This window comes from Thermobia domestica, chromosome 10 (genome assembly GCF_964235325.1).
Source record: "Thermobia domestica chromosome 10, izTheDome1.hap1.1, whole genome shotgun sequence".
In the NCBI taxonomy this organism is placed as follows: Eukaryota; Metazoa; Arthropoda; class Insecta; order Zygentoma; family Lepismatidae; genus Thermobia; species Thermobia domestica.
In genome coordinates, this window is record NC_137463.1 from 256,848,058 (window position 1) to 256,867,925 (window position 19,868).

At 37.3% G+C, this 19,868-nt stretch overlaps 1 protein-coding gene across 2 annotated transcripts in view; it reads left to right on the top strand.

The window, feature by feature from the left end:
* Positions 1-19,868, top strand: part of LOC145663167 (neuropeptide CCHamide-1 receptor-like) — a 752,389-nt gene that overhangs the window by 502,642 nt on the left and 229,879 nt on the right. For both annotated transcript variants that reach the window (XM_081729494.1, XM_081729495.1), the window contains exon 3: positions 7,253-7,337. The gene's annotated coding sequence lies outside the window, so the exon portion shown is untranslated. The remainder of the gene's footprint in view (positions 1-7,252; positions 7,338-19,868) is intronic.

A 19,868-nucleotide genomic window follows, 5' to 3' on the forward strand; every position in this document is an offset into this window, starting at 1 on the left:
AAAAAATGAAAAATATGAAAAATATAAAAATGGATATTAGTCTTCTGTATTGGTTCAACATTCATAGAGATAACACTTCTTACTTAATTATTCCATACATAATGTCTTTTCAAAATATAATTTTTGAGAATACGCAAATATACAAAGATAGGATAACATAAGTCAAGATCCTAATCTGATGAAACCAGGTGATTGTACAATCCGCGGCAAAAAACCTGCAACATGAGCATATAAGTTTATTGTGAAATGACGAAGTATTTTGCTCCAAAATAAGTGTGCACGGGAGGAGGCCGAGATTTATCCTGGGTGATTCCTTCCACTTAGACATTATTTTCATTCCCTGTGCTGTTAGGCGTAGTTTCACAATAAACTTACATCCTCATGTTGCAGGTTTTTTGCCGCGGATTGTACAAGCTCTAACTATGAAGGACTCCTGGTGGATTGTAATATGAGATCTCGTTATGTTAAATACAAAATTCTTACGCAATAATCGTTTTGGTATATTGAAATTAGTATATTGGAGTAAATTACAATTATCTGTCACTGAGTTTACTGTCTTGTACAAATATGTTTGTTGAATAAGGAAACGTCTACTGTAAAGAGCATGCATATCAAATTTAAGTAAAGGAGAAGAGTAAGAGATCTTATTTTTAGTTGCTGATATACGATACAATTTGAAATAAAGATGTTTCAAAAATTTAAATTGGACTCGTTCTATGTTATTTGCTTGTAATTTATGAATAGGATCCCAAAGAACACAACAGTATTCCAACTTACTTCTAATCATCGCTATAAAAAGGTGTTTTAAAGCTTGGATATTATGTATGTCTCTTGTAATCCTTATTAAAAACCCTAGGGCCCTATACGACTCTGCAATAATTTTATTTATGTGACATTTAAGTGTAAACTTATGATCTAATAATACACCTAAATCATTAACAGAGTTTTACTCTTTTTAACTTTTCCCTATTAATCTTATACTCAAAAGATTGACAATTAATTTTATTTGAAAACGTTATAACATAACATTTTTATGTTAAAATATAATTCGTTCCTGATACACCATTGCAAACAACTATTAATATCTCTTTGTAGTTCATGTCGATCATTATTCACTTTTATAGCTTTAAATATGTTCATGTCTCCCGCATATAATAAACAATTACTATAGTTTACAACACATGGAAAACCATTAATGAATAATAAAAATAGCAATGGGCCCATATTTGAACCTTGCGGTATACCTGAATTAGCTACGTAAATAAAAGATTTTACAAAATTATAATTAACAAAATATGTTTTACCTCGCAAATAAGAGATCATAATATTTATCAAAGAGGTTGAAAATCCCATAGCCAGAAGCTTATTTATTAAAACTGTATGATTTAATTTATCAAATGCTTTTTGAAAGTCCGTATAAATTGCATCAACGTAATATCCATCATTTACAGAACTTGCAATAAATTGAGAAAAAGGAGTTAAGTTGGTCAAAGTTGAGCGTCCTAGATAAAAACCACACTGAAAAGGTGAAAGATAGGATTTGACATGCGAGAAAATTCTATTAATTAAAATTTATTCGAAAATTTTTGAAGGAACTGAAATTAGGCCAATAGGTCTATAATTTTCAACATTCTTAGAGTTTCCTGTTTTTAATATCGGTGTTATTTTACTCAGCTTCCATTTATCCGAAAACAATTGAGTTTTCAAAATTAAATTGAATATCAAATATAATGGAACTAATAAGGTTAGGCACAGCCTTTATACAAATATGTGGGAAGTTCATCTGGACCACTAGTTCTGCTGGATTTTAATTTCTTTATTGATTGCTGAATTTCATTTTTAGAAACATGTGTTATTGATGAGCTATAGCTTATAACTGGGTCATAATTTTCTTTCAAAGTATATGTAGGTAGGCTAGGATCATAAACACTGCCAAAATACTTAGCGAACCCAATTTCTTAAGGTGAATTTAATAAATCATCTTTGTATTGCATTACAGAAATATTAGATTTTCTTTTCCTTTTACTATTCAATAAATTTCAATTTTTTGGGGTCGTGTTTGACTATTTCTTCATAAGATTTAACGTAATTATTCTAAGCAGTTTTTATCAATTTTTTCGAAGGTCTAAAACATTCATTATATTCTACGTCATGAAAATTTGAAGTTTTTCTGCGTCTCCTATGATACTCTTTTCTTTTTAGAACATTAATTATTTCATCATCAAACAAGGGTGGAAATTTTCTTCTATTTCTATTGTTAAACTTTGGTACGTGTGTTTCAATATTTTTATATACTGTATCATAGAAAATATCTAAAGCCTCATTTATATTTCTAACATTTCTTAAGTCATTCCATGTTTGATTCTTTAAGCCTCTATAGATACCACAAAAATCTGCCCTACGATAATTATAATAAGAAGAGACGTCACATCTCTTTCGGGTATCCTTATAATTACAAAGAATATTAAATAGCAACGGTGTGTGATGTACACTCATGTCCAAAATTATTGTCGCATGTCTTTAAATATGTTTTTCTAGGAATATAATTTGATAACGAATTCTCCCGGTATTTCTTATAATGTTAGTATGTGTATAATCAGTAAAGACATGTATGTGGCAAATTTCTGTCAAAAGAGCAGTAAATAATAATAATAAAACAAAAAGTAAACTTTCTTCTCCATTTATAAACATTTTGTTTTACTTATTCTAATTTTCGTATTTATAATTCTTTTCCTATGAAATTTACCAGAGATATACATTTTCTGATTATACAAATAGTATTAATATTAAAAGTACCCTGCAAGATCATTATCAAACTATATTCTTACAAGAAGACAGTTATAGATATGCGACAATCATTTTGGACATGAGTGTACATCAACTGATACAAGAAGTGATGTACATAACTCAACTTTAATTACATCATCACGGCCGCATAAAACCAAATCAAGTGTTCTATGATTAACATCTAAGACATTATTCACATTTGTTAAACCTAACAATGATATAAAGTTATTAATTTCTGTGATGAAAATATCATTTGCACTCCAATTAGTTGCAATACCGATAAGTGATAGTATGTTAAAATCACCTATAATTAATAATTTATCGTTATACTTGATAAATAAATGTTCTTTTTTGAATACAACTCTCTGTAAGTATCAATACTTGTGCCAGGAGGTATATAAAGCACAATAACCATTATCCTAAAAGCGCGTATTACAAAATTCGTGCACAAACAATTTAAATGCCATCGAATATTATATGGGAATCTACTTCCTTTAGTGTTAGAAGGTTTGAAGATATAAACAACTGCAATTAAAAGATGGTCGTTGAATATTCTTCAACAGTATACATTCGTAGTAATAGATGTTCGACAGGTAACATACTGTAGAAAGCTCAATATAAAACAGGGAGTGACAGAAGGTGGTGCCATCTCTCGTAAGTAGCAGATGCTATACATGGGATCGTTTAGCCTAATGAACTAAAAACGCAATTAATTTGATGTCAAGCGTGCAACACCTGGTTTTCCATTCTGACATAATCCATTGCTACAAACTGCATACATGATGTGTTAATATTTTTGTTACCGCGAAACTGACACACCAATATTCGTAATTAAACGTTGTTGTTCATTATAAAACAATTTAAGTAATTGCATCAGTATTTGTGTGTTCATGATGCTGTTGCACCAGAATTTGTCAACGTACTTTTATCACTGGGTCCTTTTTATATCATATATTTTTGCCAGCGTCCCCACAAGTAACCTCTATTTTGCAATAAGTAATGTAATAGATTTGTATGTAATTACATATTTTTTTCTTCATATGTAGGTTCGTCAAATCCTTAAATGTTTGTGATTCACACTTGTAGGGTGCTTCAACTGAAGTTTCATATTACATATTTTTACATATTTTGACCAAGATTATATATTTCTATGGTTCCTACACTTTTTTTTTTACATAAAACTGTCTTAAAATTTTGCGTTTACTGAAATTTAATTTAAAATAAAATAATAAACTCTCCAACTGTGCAATGCTTGCATCTAGATTCAATTTTGTCATGTCTCTCTTTTCGTTTCTTTACCGAAAGAGAAATATCTCTTTCTTTTGTTATTTGTCAAACCATGTTTCGCAGAATTTTCGCCGATAACAAAAGAAATATAAGAAGAAACAAGTAAAAAAATCCTCCCTCCGGGGTACATTAGCAGCGCCTTTTATTCTCAACTCTGGAGGAAGACAGATCACGTGCCTGACAGGCGACTGACCAGGAAATTCCTAAAATGAAGTCTATTTGATTGTTATCGGAGCTCGGACGGGAAAAAAGATGAAAGCAAATCCTGCAATTCAAGTTAAAACTATGCTAGTGTACTTCCAGGAATTTACTGCAAGAGTTCGTTACAAGAAGCTGGCGACAATGGCAATATCATAGGTAACCTAAGCTCTCAAAGAACTTCGCTTGTTCAACTGAATGACAGGCGGACATTGCAGTTGCAAAACGCACGTGTTCTGTATTGACTGTCGGACATTGCAGTTGCAAAACGCACGTGTTCTGTATTGACTGTCGAAGTTAGAAATGGCTCCGGTTGCCTCAACTTTATCCGCGAAATTGTGTCGTAGGTAACTATCGATGATGTGTTTACTACGGACAGTAAAGTGGTGTTGTGCCAAGTATGTGACAAAAAAAAATTGGATATTCAATGAAATCTCAGTTAGAACAACATGTACGAAGTGCACTCCATGCAAGAAATAAAAATTTGCGAACTGCAAGAAAAACAAGTACCCTTGACACAAATGCACCAAGATACTTCAGTGAATGAGTTTTTCAAAAACTTGTGCCAAGCAATGATAGCAGCACATTCCTTGGAACAAAGTTCAAGCGCCAAAATACCGTGCTTTTCTGGAGAAGTAGTGCGAGCGTCTAATTCCTGACGAATCCACTCTTCGAAAGTGTTAGCTCGAAGTTCGTTTTGGGATGTTATGTAGCAAATTTAGTGATTGGAGAGTTAAGTGAAGATGCTCCATCTAAATCCTATCTTATTATGAGTAAATTGCTGAAACGCACGAATCATTCCATGATTGCTCGCTTTGTAAACGATGGTCTTAAAGTGTTGTGACTGGGAGGAGTTCAGGAAGAAAAAGTCCTTGTTCTCTAAACAGACAGTGCATCGTACATGTTAAAAGCGGCTAGAGCACTTACAGCTTTTTTTTTTACCCTCACTTAATTCATTTAACCTGTATGGCCCATTCTCTTCAGCGTGTTGTGGATTCCAGGTTATGGATGTTGTGGATATGTGGATTCCAGGATCGAACCAAGACCACGATACAAACAATAACCAGTGCTTCTACAAGCCAAAATAAATCACCAAATTCACAAAAATCGCCTGACAAGCAACCTTCGCATCGTGGTTCACGCGGTAGAAATCGTAACAGACGTAGTTCACAGCAACCTTGCAGAAGTCTCTTTGCATCCTCTATGATTTCCATGGATTCCGGAAGAGGCCGCCCAACAGTCTCTAGCTTTTTAATGTTTGTAGGTACCCAACCAAATTGCTGTCTATGTATGCGATATCACGCTACTAGCAATGCCAACTGACACAGCAGACTCCAATGGAAATGAATAAAGAACAGGCTTAATTTTCTGAAAATGTTCATTGTAGAAGTGTACTGCCTGTATCCAAGTGCCCCATCGCGTTAGCACAGACTCCGGAGGAAGTAGCACGTCTGGCAGTTGATCTCTGTAAACTTGAACACGTTGTTGCGTCTTAACAAACATTTTTTCGTGGAAGAAACTAGTTGATTTACTTCGCTCTCACCTCTTCAGCAACACGCTGAAGAGCATGGGCCATACAGGTGAAATGAATTAAGTGAGGGTAAAAAACTGTAAGTGCTCTAGCCGCTTTTAAAATGTACGCTGCACTGTCTGTATAGAGAACAAGGACTTTTCCCCCAAGAAACCCGGGTTAGGACAGCCTATTGGCAGTGTGTGAGATTCTCAGTGGTGAAACAAGAACCTCCCTGAAGATATATTCCCCAACTACATCCCCCTGTTGAAATACGCTTCTGTTACCTCATGTGATCTGGAGAGATCATTCTCTGCATACAAGAATATTTTATCCGATCACCGACAAAATTTTACTTCTGATCATTTGGAAATGTACCTTGTAACCCACTGTGCAAAACACACAGTTGAACTGCAGTTACATCTTTTGTAAGTACTTTATTTCAAATTAAAAATGTTCATTAGTGGAAATATTCTTCAATCTTAGTTCAGCTGGTATTGTTTAAAAGATATAGGACTGCTTTTCCCTGTATGAAATAAATATATATAAAACAATCAATTTCGTCTTAAGTTGCTTTTAGTATTTAAATTTGTATATTGCGTGTAATTCATTTCAAGATTGGGCCGTGGTAACGGATGTGCATTCAGTGTAAAAGGTTCTTGATTTGAAACGGGACCACACCACACCACATGAGATTTCTGACGTACAAATGCCGTATGCATTGCTTTTCTCGGGGCTTTCGTGTTTCTCTCTAACCGATTCACATCTTCCTTCATTCACGTCTGATATTTATTATCCTGCAATCAGTCACGTCAGTGACGTATGGCTGTCTCAGCTGTTCAAGCATTTCACTTCATTGGGGGACTTGCAATAAGCAGGATAAAGTGTAGTAGATTTTCCTTTTTATTTTCATAATTCGTTTAAATATTACATACTCATACGCGTGTTAATATTACGTTTTCATAAATATGTAACATGTGTAATATTACATATTCTTATATAATATTACATATGTCTTACATTTTAAGCGATTTTTGTTACATATTTATGTACATATTTAGGGGGTTGATATTACTTAAAAATCCGGACTCTAATGATTAGATATGTTGATCTTTCAGCTGTATCACGTATAAGCCATAATAGTGTTTGTTACCTCTTTTCGATTACTCCTCGTATTATATATATACTGTACTTTACATAGATCCAACATCTTACTTGAAATGGGTCATATGTAATTTTTGGGAGAGACGCCTCCCCTTTCCTCCTCAAAGCTTTCTTTGTTGATTTTCTAATCATATTATTAATTGTGAGGACAATTAGCAGGAAATTATTATAATTGCCAGAAAATCAATTTTACTTCAAAAATCCATGTTTTATTTTGTAAACTGACCGTATAACTATTTTAAAAATAGGAAACATAAATATCAATAAATATCAAATTATAATATATATTTTCTAATCTTTCCGAAGGTCATTTTGCAACGAAGATGTAACAACAGGAACACAGAGTCATCAGCACAGGAATAAGCTGCAAAGGAATAGACTCAACCATAAAGTAAGTTTCTATTAATGTCTTCTTGATGATATTGAGGTGAATGGACATATTATTACATTTATTTTGAGATTTGATTCAAAGACCAATAGACTGTTTTTGGATCTTGAAGTTTACCATCAGTTTCATCGTCATAGACTATGCGAGATATATGCTTCTAGCTAAGTTGAATGCAAAGTACCATGGTATGTTCAATAGAAGGAGTCGAGCCCAGGACAATGGGCATGAACTGCTCACGGGAAAGCGACTAGACCAACGATCACCCAAGTATGGAGCTTGTCAAAGTAATAGGACTCGTGCTGGTTAACAACTACGGTATTTTCGAAATGTTATATATTTACCACAGAAATGTGCCATCAACATATCTAATTACAACAGACAAAATCCTCAAACTATTTGATTTTCGGTCAAGTCCAAGCGTACATATATTGAGAACCACTATTTTAGTTTCTTATTTCCGAACAATTAGTATACAGCTAATTCCAGACTCACCTTATAGATAATCCCAGTTTAAATTCTCTATGAAGGCACAGAACTACATATCTCAGTTGCATTAATTTCGGAAAGGAAGTTGGGGTATTCGGAACTCAGGTCAATCAAATCGAACCATCAAAGTTGTGAGAAAACAAGAGACATCGTTCGTGCGGGAAGTCTGTACGGATGTAAATTTCTACTTTGCGCTTTAATATATAGAAAACTGTTATTCACAATATCTTGACGTGAAATATTTAAACTCTGAAAGGAGCTTCAGTTAGAGATTTTGAAGATGCAATATGTTCAAAATGACGAAACGAGGACTTGATTCCTCTGTGCACTTAACGTGCCAATCATTTACCAACTTCAACTCATAAGGTAACCAAAAAAGTTCGGTCGCTTTTTCACCCACCATCTTCTAACATTGATATGCCACCTAAGACGTAAATGGAAGATCAAAAATAGTCCCCATCAGCATTGACGACGACGTAAATGGAAGATCAAAAATAGTCCCCTTCTGCCAACGTTCTGAAAGGTAATGGATTCCATCGCGGTAGAAGTTGATGGAATGTAAAGCGAAGAAGGTATCAAGTACATTTTGCACCTCTACTAGCGATTTGAACTGGCGTCCTCTAAGGTGATTGTCTAAGGAATGGTACAGGTGAAAATGGGACAGTGCAATGTCCGGAGAGTATGGCGGATGAAATATTGTTTCCCATCCAAGGGGTAGAACGGTGTCCCGGGTCGTCCTACCCACGTGTGGCTTAGCGTGGTCCTGTAATAGGAAGACCCCTTTGCGATTCAGAAGTGCTGGCTCCAGAGTTTTGAGTTTTTCTTGAACACAACTCAACTGCTGACATTACACAGTTGCATTATTGCTCTGACCAGCTGGTAGCAGTTCCCGAAGTACAGTACCGCGAGTGGTCCACCAAACATACAAGAGGACCTTCTTCTAGTGCAGTGCTGGTTTCGGCTGTTCCGGAAACAGGTTCATGGGGTTCATGGGATGCTAAGCAATGATGACGGCGCCCTGAAGCTTTGTACAGGTTCAACTTCTCATCACATGTCAATACCATGTCCAGAAATGACTCAGACGAGACAGCAAAGAAGCGCAGGTGTGTGCTCACGTTGCCTTCTGGCCCGGAGTCAAATTATGTGGGACCCATCGACTTAACTTGTAGTGCTTCTCAAGTTATTGAAGATGCTGCCTAATGATATCTCCACTCACACTGAATTGTAGTCCCAGTTCCTCACATGTCTCGCCACTGTTCGCTTTAATTGCTGCATGAAGATCTTCATTTTGTACATGTGTTGGTATTCCGACACGTGGTGCATCTTCGAGTGTTTCGTAACCGTCTTATACTTGTTAAATCATCGCTGCGCTGCCTGCGTAGTCACGACACCCTCACCAAAGGCCTGGTATATCTTCCGCTCCGCTGCAGCGGCGTTTGACTCCAGTTTGAATTTGTATAGCATACACACCCTTATGACGCTCTGTGGAGGTCCCATGTTCACTCTGTCCTTACGCAAGTTCAAGGTGTAACTGAACTGCCACAACCAATTAGTATGTTGGATATATTCCCACCAACAAATGTCCTTTGCCTTATCTCCATTTGCATTTAACTCACGGTGTGAGGGTCAATTGTACACAGACCTCCACAAAAAGCGACTAACTTTTTTGGTTACTTTTATAAGAAATTGCAATCACTATCGTGAGAGCTAAAACTAACAATGGTATAGTTATTATACTCATTTAAAAGAAAGGACTGTTCTGACATATCAGATTCCTTTATTGTTATTATTTATCCAAATTTAATAGCGAGTGTCTTTTCATTTTGAAAGTTTACCCACTTTCTGTTAAGAGCACAAGAGGATACCTAACTGTTTCTATAGTTATAGGTGTTAATAAATTTAGAAACAATAAAAGGGCGCCTTCCATTTTGTATAGGGTATAAGAGGCCCAAGCGCATGGTGGAGGTGATGATTCTCGTATTCTATACTTCGACACAGGCAGGGAGTGATGTAAGAGGTACAATTCTCCAGATTCCTTTACTTACACGTTTCCCTAGTATTCATTTTACAGAGATTTTTGTAAGCCACAGAGCTTGGAAATAATTTTCCGAAGCGGCAATTGAGTCTGTTCCCTACAGTTGGTACGAAGATGCCTTAACAATTATGGCAGCACGGTTCCTTTGTCTCTTAGTAACTAAAAGTAAAGGTAATCCCCTTTCGGCATAGAGTATTAAGTTGCAAGGGTCATGCTATTACATAGTTCTATATGGGAACGAAGAATGAAATAATATGTAGTCAGTTTCACACCCAGCGTGTCACCTTTTATAATAATATTCTTCGATAGTTTTTACGAATGTATTGTAATATGATGGTAGAGACGGCACACGGGTTTGTTTGTTTCCCTCGCCGTTTTGTTACAAAAGTTCTATACAAGTAATATGCTACAAACAAGTATTTCATCTATACGATAATTCTATCTCTAAGAAGTTTGACCTTCTGCCCGAAGCAGCACGGAGGTCTTTGAGGTTTATGGTTAGGGTACCTTTTGCCCGAAGCAGCGAGGAAGCGAGATGGTGTCTCCTGCCCAGTGCAGCGCGGAGACGAAAGGAACCTCCTACCCAGTGCAACGCGAAGGTGAATTAATATCTCCTGTCCAGAGCAGCGCTGAGATTGGATAGGGACCCGTTGCCCGGGCAGCGCAGAGGCATGGTTAGAGAGTCTCTCCTGCCCGGAGCAGCGCAAAGAGAAAAGTAGGAACGATCAGTCAGAACTGATGTCCCCCTTTGTCTCGACGTGTTCTATATAGCCGTCTATCGGAGAAGACAGCCTGTGGAGGGATTGTCGGAGTCCTTCGTGGTTTTCCGTGTCCTTCTTCGTACTTCGTAGGAGGATACTATCGGCTGCTTGATGATCCTCGTGGAGGTGCACATGCTGTTATTTACAAATATGAAGGGATATTGCAATATTTTGCATTCTTTTGTTCCCAAATACAGTATGTAGCAGTGTGTGGAACAACGGCTTACATTTTCTTGACTTCAGCACTCACTCAAATCATGTATAGTCACCACGATACGAAATGTGAACGTGAAATAAAAGCAAGGATAGGAATGGTGAAAGAAGCGTTTGGTAGGAAGAAAATACTATTTTGTGAGACCTTGAATAAAGAGTTGAGAAAAAGACTCATAAAATGCTTCGTGTGGACTATTGTACTGTATAGGGCGGAAACATGGACATTAGCAAAAATGATGAAAAACGACTGGAAGCTTTCGAATGTGGGTGCCGAGAAGTATGGAGCAAATTAGCTGAGTCGAGCGGAAAACCAATGAGAAGGTGTTGGAAATGGTAAGGGAGAAAAGAACAATTATAGATATTATTAAGAAGAGGAAGAGAAACCGGGTGGGATATTAGATAAGTAGGAACTCTATCATGAAGGAGTATATGGTGCAAGGAAAGAGAGGGCGAAGGAAACTACAATTAATGGACGATATCAAAACAGAAAAATCGTACGTCAAGGCGAAGAGGTTAGCGGAGGACCGTGGAGCATGGAAGCTTCTCGGTTGCAGCAAGTAACCTGCCAATAATTGCAGAATACTTATGATGATGATCAGTGGCGTATTTAGGATCTTGTTTCGGAAGGGGCTTGAGAACCAGTAAGAAGCATTTATGTTGTACATATAATGCCAAAAAATAATAATGGCATTATTTCGAGGGGGCTTGAGCCCGATAGCCACCTCCTAAATACGCCACTGCTGCTGATGATTTAACTTAAAATAAAAAATAAATAACTTAAATAAAATAAATAAATGAATTAATTGAACGTTGTAATTGACTATTTGTGTTTTTGTACGATGTTCCCTTTCCTTGAGATTACATGCTATGTTGAATGTATCACTGACTAGTGACACCGAACCTACTGGGCCCGTATGGGCTCGTCATCAACAGCCACTGATACACTCACCAAGCCAATCATCTACGGAAAATAGAACTCAAATCTGGCCCGAAATATAAAGCTTCCAAACTCTCTTCCATCTCGACTCACAGTCCGATATCCAGGCCCGCAGTTCATCATTCACATCCCATCCGGAAATAGGTTGTGAACCACGACTACAGACACAGGACACCGACCTACGAGTGGAGCTGGCAATGAGCACAATGAAGATCTTAATGTTGTCTGTGAAAGCCCTATCTGAATTTAAGAAAAAAAAATCTTGAAACAGAATTTTGTAACTTAAAAAAAAAATCCAAACTGAGATTTTGATAGAAACTGATAAAATGAGAAATTTTCTACAGATTCGGTTGTTTTCAACTCGGTCACACTAAGGAAAAGTCTCTTCCCTGAATTTCACAGCTATTTCATTTCCCCAGTAAACTTATTCTGTACGTACTGCTCTTTGTTTTGATCATGCTTCGCATGCATCCCAAAAACATCAACTTCATATTTCTATCACTTCTTAAAATTACAAGATAATTAGATTTTGTATTCGAAAAGAAAGATGTTTTCACGGCTAGTAAGTTTTATTCTTTAAAATATTCATGAATATAGTGTTGGACAAAATATTTGAAAACAGAAGCAAATCTTTACATTAAACTGACATACCCATCTACGAAAATTAATACGATCGATTTCTATATCTTTCAGAGCCAAAAACATTGTTTACTTTGTACATATATTCCCAAAATATTCATTTAATATTCATTTAATATTCTTCATTTAATATTCTTAGCTTTCAAGACATTTACACTGAATCGACACGCAAAACAAATGAAAAGACACAATATAAATACATTACACAAAATGATACTTCACTGCCTACTGTTGTGGTTAGCTATTTTTACTTTGTTTTATTTCTTTGGTGCTTAAACTTCTCTGTGCATGGAGATTGTGGCCGGCATCGAGGATTTACGCTCTTCGCTACCTCTCTTACAGCTCGGACTCACTGGGCGATCTAGCACAGGTAAACATTCACTTACATATTGACATAACTTAAACCTAAATCCCTATCCTAACTACACTAACTTAACCTAAACAAGAATATATATATATATAAAAAAATCACACATATTTTTCATGAAGCACCATCCTTATTTTGTATTTTCTATTTGTTTCGCTACCACATTCAAACCGAAGACGCAGTGGTTACTTGCATTCGTGTCGCTCTGAAACTTTTAAGTTTCTTAAAGAAGAAGAAAAGGTATTTACTAGTAATTATTAAAAAACTGCAATTTCTAAACTTGATGGGTATCAGATTTAAAATATTACGAAGGTTTAGCCTATTGCCGAAAGTTTTCAGTTACCGGTACGCAAAATTCATGTACCCTTGCACTTAACTGTAGCCGTGAAACCGACACTTATTTACAAGAAAATCAACGTTTAGAATCATTTTGTTTCAAAACCAAAGAAAACATGCCAAAATAAATAAAACTTAATTTCGAGCAGTGTTACCGAAAATGAATACTTTCAAGATTTTTGGGGAATCTAAAACATCTTTTCTTCACTGGGGGAAAATGTGTGTGTGGTACACACATTTTCTTGAGGTTACGACAATCGCACTGTGCTGAGATTCTAGCTTTCTTTTCCCCCCCATCGAATGAAATCACGATGTCACATTGCCCGAATCTGCATGTGTGCGGCGTTGAGGGAAACTTTACGCACTTAACACTTCATGATATGAATTTCACACATGCACCAGAAAATATAATCACACATGTTTGTTTGTCGAGACAAGGAAATTTTGAAGCCAAATACCTGGAGTGAGTTTTCACTTGCACTGGTTCCTACTTACGTGATTTCATCTCTTGAACAGAGACTAAACGGATATATTAAAAAAAAAAAGTTTACTGACGAACAAATCCACTCGAGTCTTCTGGGAGACTCTTCAACTGTGGTCCCAAAATAATTTGTTGATACCACCTACTGCAGCACCTATCCGGAAAAAGCCATCGAGCGTCGCTTGACTTCTTCTTCTTCGATGCCTGCACAACGACTCGATGTTTGCTCTCCGTCACCGTCTCCTCTAGCTTCTCTTACGTTCTCTCGTTGACCGAGAACGTAAAATTTGCCGATGGGCTCAATCCGTAACGATAGACAACTTCCATGCTAGTATCCCTTATGCAATACGAAATCACTTCACAATTTTGAATATTATTGGTTTAATAATTTTGTTAAAACACCAAGCACAGCACGTTTATCTCTGCTGACAATTTCTAATACTCGCCAAAACGAAGAATTTATCACAGTTTTAACGTAACCACAAATTATTCCACAATTTCTGCAGACGCTGAACACTGTACGTCTGTCTCCTGAAATGGCTGACGCCGTAAGACAAAGAATTACATGAAGATGATCCCTAATTGGAAGATAATCGTGACGTAACTATCGGATGATAGGCTTCTGTGCGAAGATCAAAGAAAACCGAAATCTCAGCCGCAGCTGTGATTGTGGATTATCCAATCAAATAATTTACTTCGAAACAAAGAGATGCACCAAAAAGAAATTATGACTGACTTTCTTAATTTGGAATTTTGAAGAAGATTTTACGAAATAAAATTTTTAGCTTTCTTGTGAAGATTCCCTATGCCGAAATATGAATAGAAATGAACTGAAAACCATTGAAAAAGCTGGAATATACACTTATTTGTCTAAAATAATGATATATACTTGGATAAATGCGTAAAATATACAAAATATAATTAATAATCATGTAATTTTCATATAATATCCATTGAAACGATTTGTTTTACAAAAATTACACAAAATTTTCGACTTACGGTTTTCCTACTATAAAATAAAAAATTTCTCTTACATTCTAAATAAATTTTAAAATTTCCCTTCCAATATACAAGGTGCTCAAAAGCACCGGGCCATGTTACGTTATGCTGAGCATAAGGTAACATCCTCCGGGAGCTTCGGAGAAAAAAAAAATCTCAACTTATGAGTTCTTCTTAAGTTTTTTTTCTTTGTTACTACTAAATTACTGGAGACTATACAAGACAAAACATCCTTTTTTTTCTCAATTCTAATTACAACTATACATTCTAATCAATCCTAACCTAACCTTAACCTATAAACTAAGCTTTTCTCCTTTTTTTTTTCATCCTTCTAATAATTCCTTTCTTTTCTCTTCGGAACAGCGAAACAATTTCAGATTGTCAAAACTCTGAACTCCTATGTTTTCTCCCTTCAGAGTTTGCAATCTCGCTGAATTTCGAGTTAGAGATACCACTTTGTAAGGTCCAACGTAGGTATGCATAAACTTAGCGAATACCTTTCTCCGCACTGGAGTCACACTCCCTCTCGTCGATCACGAAACGAATCGAGAACAGAGGCGTGCCCAATTTTGTTTCCCGATTTTCGGAATCTGCCAAAACATTGAATTTTGAATTTGGAAGGTTGGTATCAAAATCGAACGAGGTTGTTACCAAATTGGAATTTTGACTACCCGCTAACCGATCTTGTTCTTTCTGGGGAGTTGAGGAATCCACATCGCAGTCCACACTCTCCCCTAATGAGGGCTGCGGTATGCATTTCCCAAACTATTCCCGTTCGTTTCCGGTGGCTGAGCCATCGTAGGCACGAATGTCGTATATTGTGGAGGCCATCCAGTGGACATCGCCATGTTCACTCCTGGGGAAGAAGTGGACGTGGGAGCCGCCACTCCCCCTCCAGGAAGTAAATTCGGCGCGTATCCCGGATAGGCTTGCGCTCCTGCTGAGGTCATCGCGTTTGGCGCGCATGTCTGAGATGTACCCCGCGGATACCCGTAACTCATCGCTGCTGGATAGTAGCGTTGGTTGTACCCATACGGAGCATTCCGATTTCCATTACCATCTCTTACCCAATTCGGTCTTCCTTGATTGGGCCAAGGTCTTCGAGACTGAAAGTTCCTTCTTCGACCCGTGCTTCCGGAAAATCGGTCATCTCCTTTGCCATTGGAATTTCCTTCCTTCATCTTGCCTTCGTCTTCCTCCGTCTGAGACGAAGTATCTTTGGTGGTTTGTTTTCCTGACTTTTCGGTCTTTTTGACGACTTTCGCCTGACGCACCTGAAAGCGTCTAAACTTCTTGTCCGTGACCGGTTCACTAGGCTCTGGATGTCCCTCTATCTCGGCTATTTTGACCATAAGGTGTTGAATGTTCTTCGGCTCAACAGCCCTCAACAACTTGGCATCACCAGCTGGTAAACAATCCAAGACTATCTCAATAAGTTCGGTTTCATCCGGGTGTTGTGCCACCGCATAATATTCCGCTACAATTTTCCATGCAAAGTCCGTCAATCGGTTGTACTTCGCTCGATCATACTTCATTCCCTGAATGAACTTCTTTTGCAACCTTTCCATCCTTGCCGAAAAATAGTGTTCCCGGAACAGACGCACAAAATCCGCATAACTATTAATGTCTTGACATACAGTCTGAAACCATGTCTTGGCCCCAGCTGTTAAGCAACAAGGTACCAAGGTTAGACGTTCGTGTTCTGATGCCGAAATTACCTTAAAAGTTTGTTCCAAATTTTCTAAAAATGATCTCGCCAAACCATATTCACCAGAAAATGTAGGTAAGTGATTTAATTCAGAAAGTCTTAAATTTAGAGTTCGCTTACCAAAGCCTTCCTCGCTTTTACTGGGGTTCACGGGAGAATTGTGGCCAACGACGGGGCTCTTTGCACCCGAGTGATTTTGACCGAAAATAGAATAGTGTTGGTAATTTTGTCCAGAAGTTAAGTTGTCTGGCATTGATACCACCGTGTGACCACACATTCCCTCCTGAACTCCAGCGCACGAAGGAGTCATGTCTGCTGCATTACTAGAGGACACCACATGGTTTAACCGACAACTAGTATTGGAAGATCCTGACACCTGAGGTGGAACTAACAATGGATTCGACCTCCCGGACGACGCCTGGTAACCTATTGTCTCAACACAGAATGCATGTGACTTGTTTAAGTTCAACGTACGTGGGGATAATTCAAAAGGAAGGACATTTGTGCCGTGAATGTTGGTCGGCTGACAGACAGAGACAGTCACCGTGGGAATAGTACGAGTCTCCCCAACTGAAGAGACCGGTACTTCCACTTGGATGTCTGACTCGGTCCCGTCAGACTCGATTCCATCGCCGACAACAAAGTCTCGCGATCGTTTACGTCCACACCGTTTATCTTTTCTTTGGTTTTGTTTCTCCTCCAACGTCTGAATCCTGGCTTCAAGTGCCTGACACGACCTTTGGGTACTTAGTTCGAGATGTGAGAACTCCTTAGTCAAGTCATCACATCGTCGATTCTGCGCCTCAACCGATAACCGGAGACCTTCCTCAACGGCATCTACCCGCGCGTCTATTTTATTCTGATAGTTCCCAACAGAGGTATATAAATCGCGAACTTCCGACCTAACAGCCTCTACGTCTTCGTTTACACGAGCCACTTTCTCATTAATCGTTTGCAACAATTCAAATTTGACATTGTCCAATTTCTGATTCACTGCCTGAAAGTTACTATGAATATCCTGGAATTTACTATCTACCTTTTCGAATTTTTCATTTAACGTCAAAGTTAAAGTTTGACTGAATCGTTCCATCATGGCTGCAAAGTCAGTTAATTGCACATTTGAACCGGAAGCTACGTTTCCTCGACTTCCTTCCTCCTTGTCAGAATCGTTCGGGCTATCCCGCGTTACACGTTCACCTTCCTCACTCTCAGTTTCCGATGATTTCGGAAGTGGCAACACTGTCACCTGTTTCGCCAGGCAAGGCTTACATAGCCACGGCTCACTACTCTTGTCTAACTCCTGTACTTGTTCCTCTGACAAACCATAACATTGGGCATGTACCCATCTAAAACAACTGTCACAATAAACACTGAACCCTGCAATTTCGTCACTACAGCATATATATTCGCTCGGATGACGAGATTCGTTACTCGATCTGCTACCCACAGACATTTTCACTTTCATTAAGTTTGTTTCCCACAACATCACGCACATACAGATCCAGAAGTGACCATGTTTCATTCAATGCAGCGATTGTCATAATGATCCCCATTACAAATACTCTGCTGTGATTGTTTCTTTTCCTTAGCGCTCGCGTAGGATTGAAACAACAGAAATCCTGGATAATGGGTCGCCATTTTAACTTAAAATAAAAAATAAATAACTTAAATAAAATAAATAAATGAATTAATTGAACGTTGTAATTGACTATTTGTGTTTTTGTACGATGTTCCCTTTCCTTGAGATTACATGCTATGTTGAATGTATCACTGACTAGTGACACCGAACCTACTGGGCCCGTATGGGCTCGTCATCAACAGCCACTGATACACTCACCAAGCCAATCATCTACGGAAAATAGAACTCAAATCTGGCCCGAAATATAAAGCTTCCAAACTCTCTTCCATCTCGACTCACAGTCCGATATCCAGGCCCGCAGTTCATCATTCACATCCCATCCGGAAATAGGTTGTGAACCACGACTACAGACACAGGACACCGACCTACGAGTGGAGCTGGCAATGAGCACAATGAAGATCTTAATGTTGTCTGTGAAAGCCCTATCTGAATTTAAGAAAAAAAAAATCTTGAAACAGAATTTTGTAACTTAAAAAAAAAATCCAAACTGAGATTTTGATAGAAACTGATAAAATGAGAAATTTTCTACAGATTCGGTTGTTTTCAACTCGGTCACACTAAGGAAAAGTCTCTTCCCTGAATTTCACAGCTATTTCATTTCCCCAGTAAACTTATTCTGTACGTACTGCTCTTTGTTTTGATCATGCTTCGCATGCATCCCAAAAACATCAACTTCATATTTCTATCACTTCTTAAAATTACAAGATAATTAGATTTTGTATTCGAAAAGAAAGATGTTTTCACGGCTAGTAAGTTTTATTCTTTAAAATATTCATGAATATAGTGTTGGACAAAATATTTGAAAACAGAAGCAAATCTTTACATTAAACTGACATACCCATCTACGAAAATTAATACGATCGATTTCTATATCTTTCAGAGCCAAAAACATTGTTTACTTTGTACATATATTCCCAAAATATTCATTTAATATTCATTTAATATTCTTCATTTAATATTCTTAGCTTTCAAGACATTTACACTGAATCGACACGCAAAACAAATGAAAAGACACAATATAAATACATTACACAAAATGATACTTCACTGCCTACTGTTGTGGTTAGCTATTTTTACTTTGTTTTATTTCTTTGGTGCTTAAACTTCTCTGTGCATGGAGATTGTGGCCGGCATCGAGGATTTACGCTCTTCGCTACCTCTCTTACAGCTCGGACTCACTGGGCGATCTAGCACAGGTAAACATTCACTTACATATTGACATAACTTAAACCTAAATCCCTATCCTAACTACACTAACTTAACCTAAACAAGAATATATATATATATATATAAAAATCACACATATTTTTCATGAAGCACCATCCTTATTTTGTATTTTCTATTTGTTTCGCTACCACATTCAAACCGAAGACGCAGTGGTTACTTGCATTCGTGTCGCTCTGAAACTTTTAAGTTTCTTAAAGAAGAAGAAAAGGTATTTACTAGTAATTATTAAAAAACTGCAATTTCTAAACTTGATGGGTATCAGATTTAAAATATTACGAAGGTTTAGCCTATTGCCGAAAGTTTTCAGTTACCGGTACGCAAAATTCATGTACCCTTGCACTTAACTGTAGCCGTGAAACCGACACTTATTTACAAGAAAATCAACGTTTAGAATCATTTTGTTTCAAAACCAAAGAAAACATGCCAAAATAAATAAAACTTAATTTCGAGCAGTGTTACCGAAAATGAATACTTTCAAGATTTTTGGGGAATCTAAAACATCTTTTCTTCACTGGGGGAAAATGTGTGTGTGGTACACACATTTTCTTGAGGTTACGACAATCGCACTGTGCTGAGATTCTAGCTTTCTTTTCCCCCCCATCGAATGAAATCACGATGTCACATTGCCCGAATCTGCATGTGTGCGGCGTTGAGGGAAACTTTACGCACTTAACACTTCATGATATGAATTTCACACATGCACCAG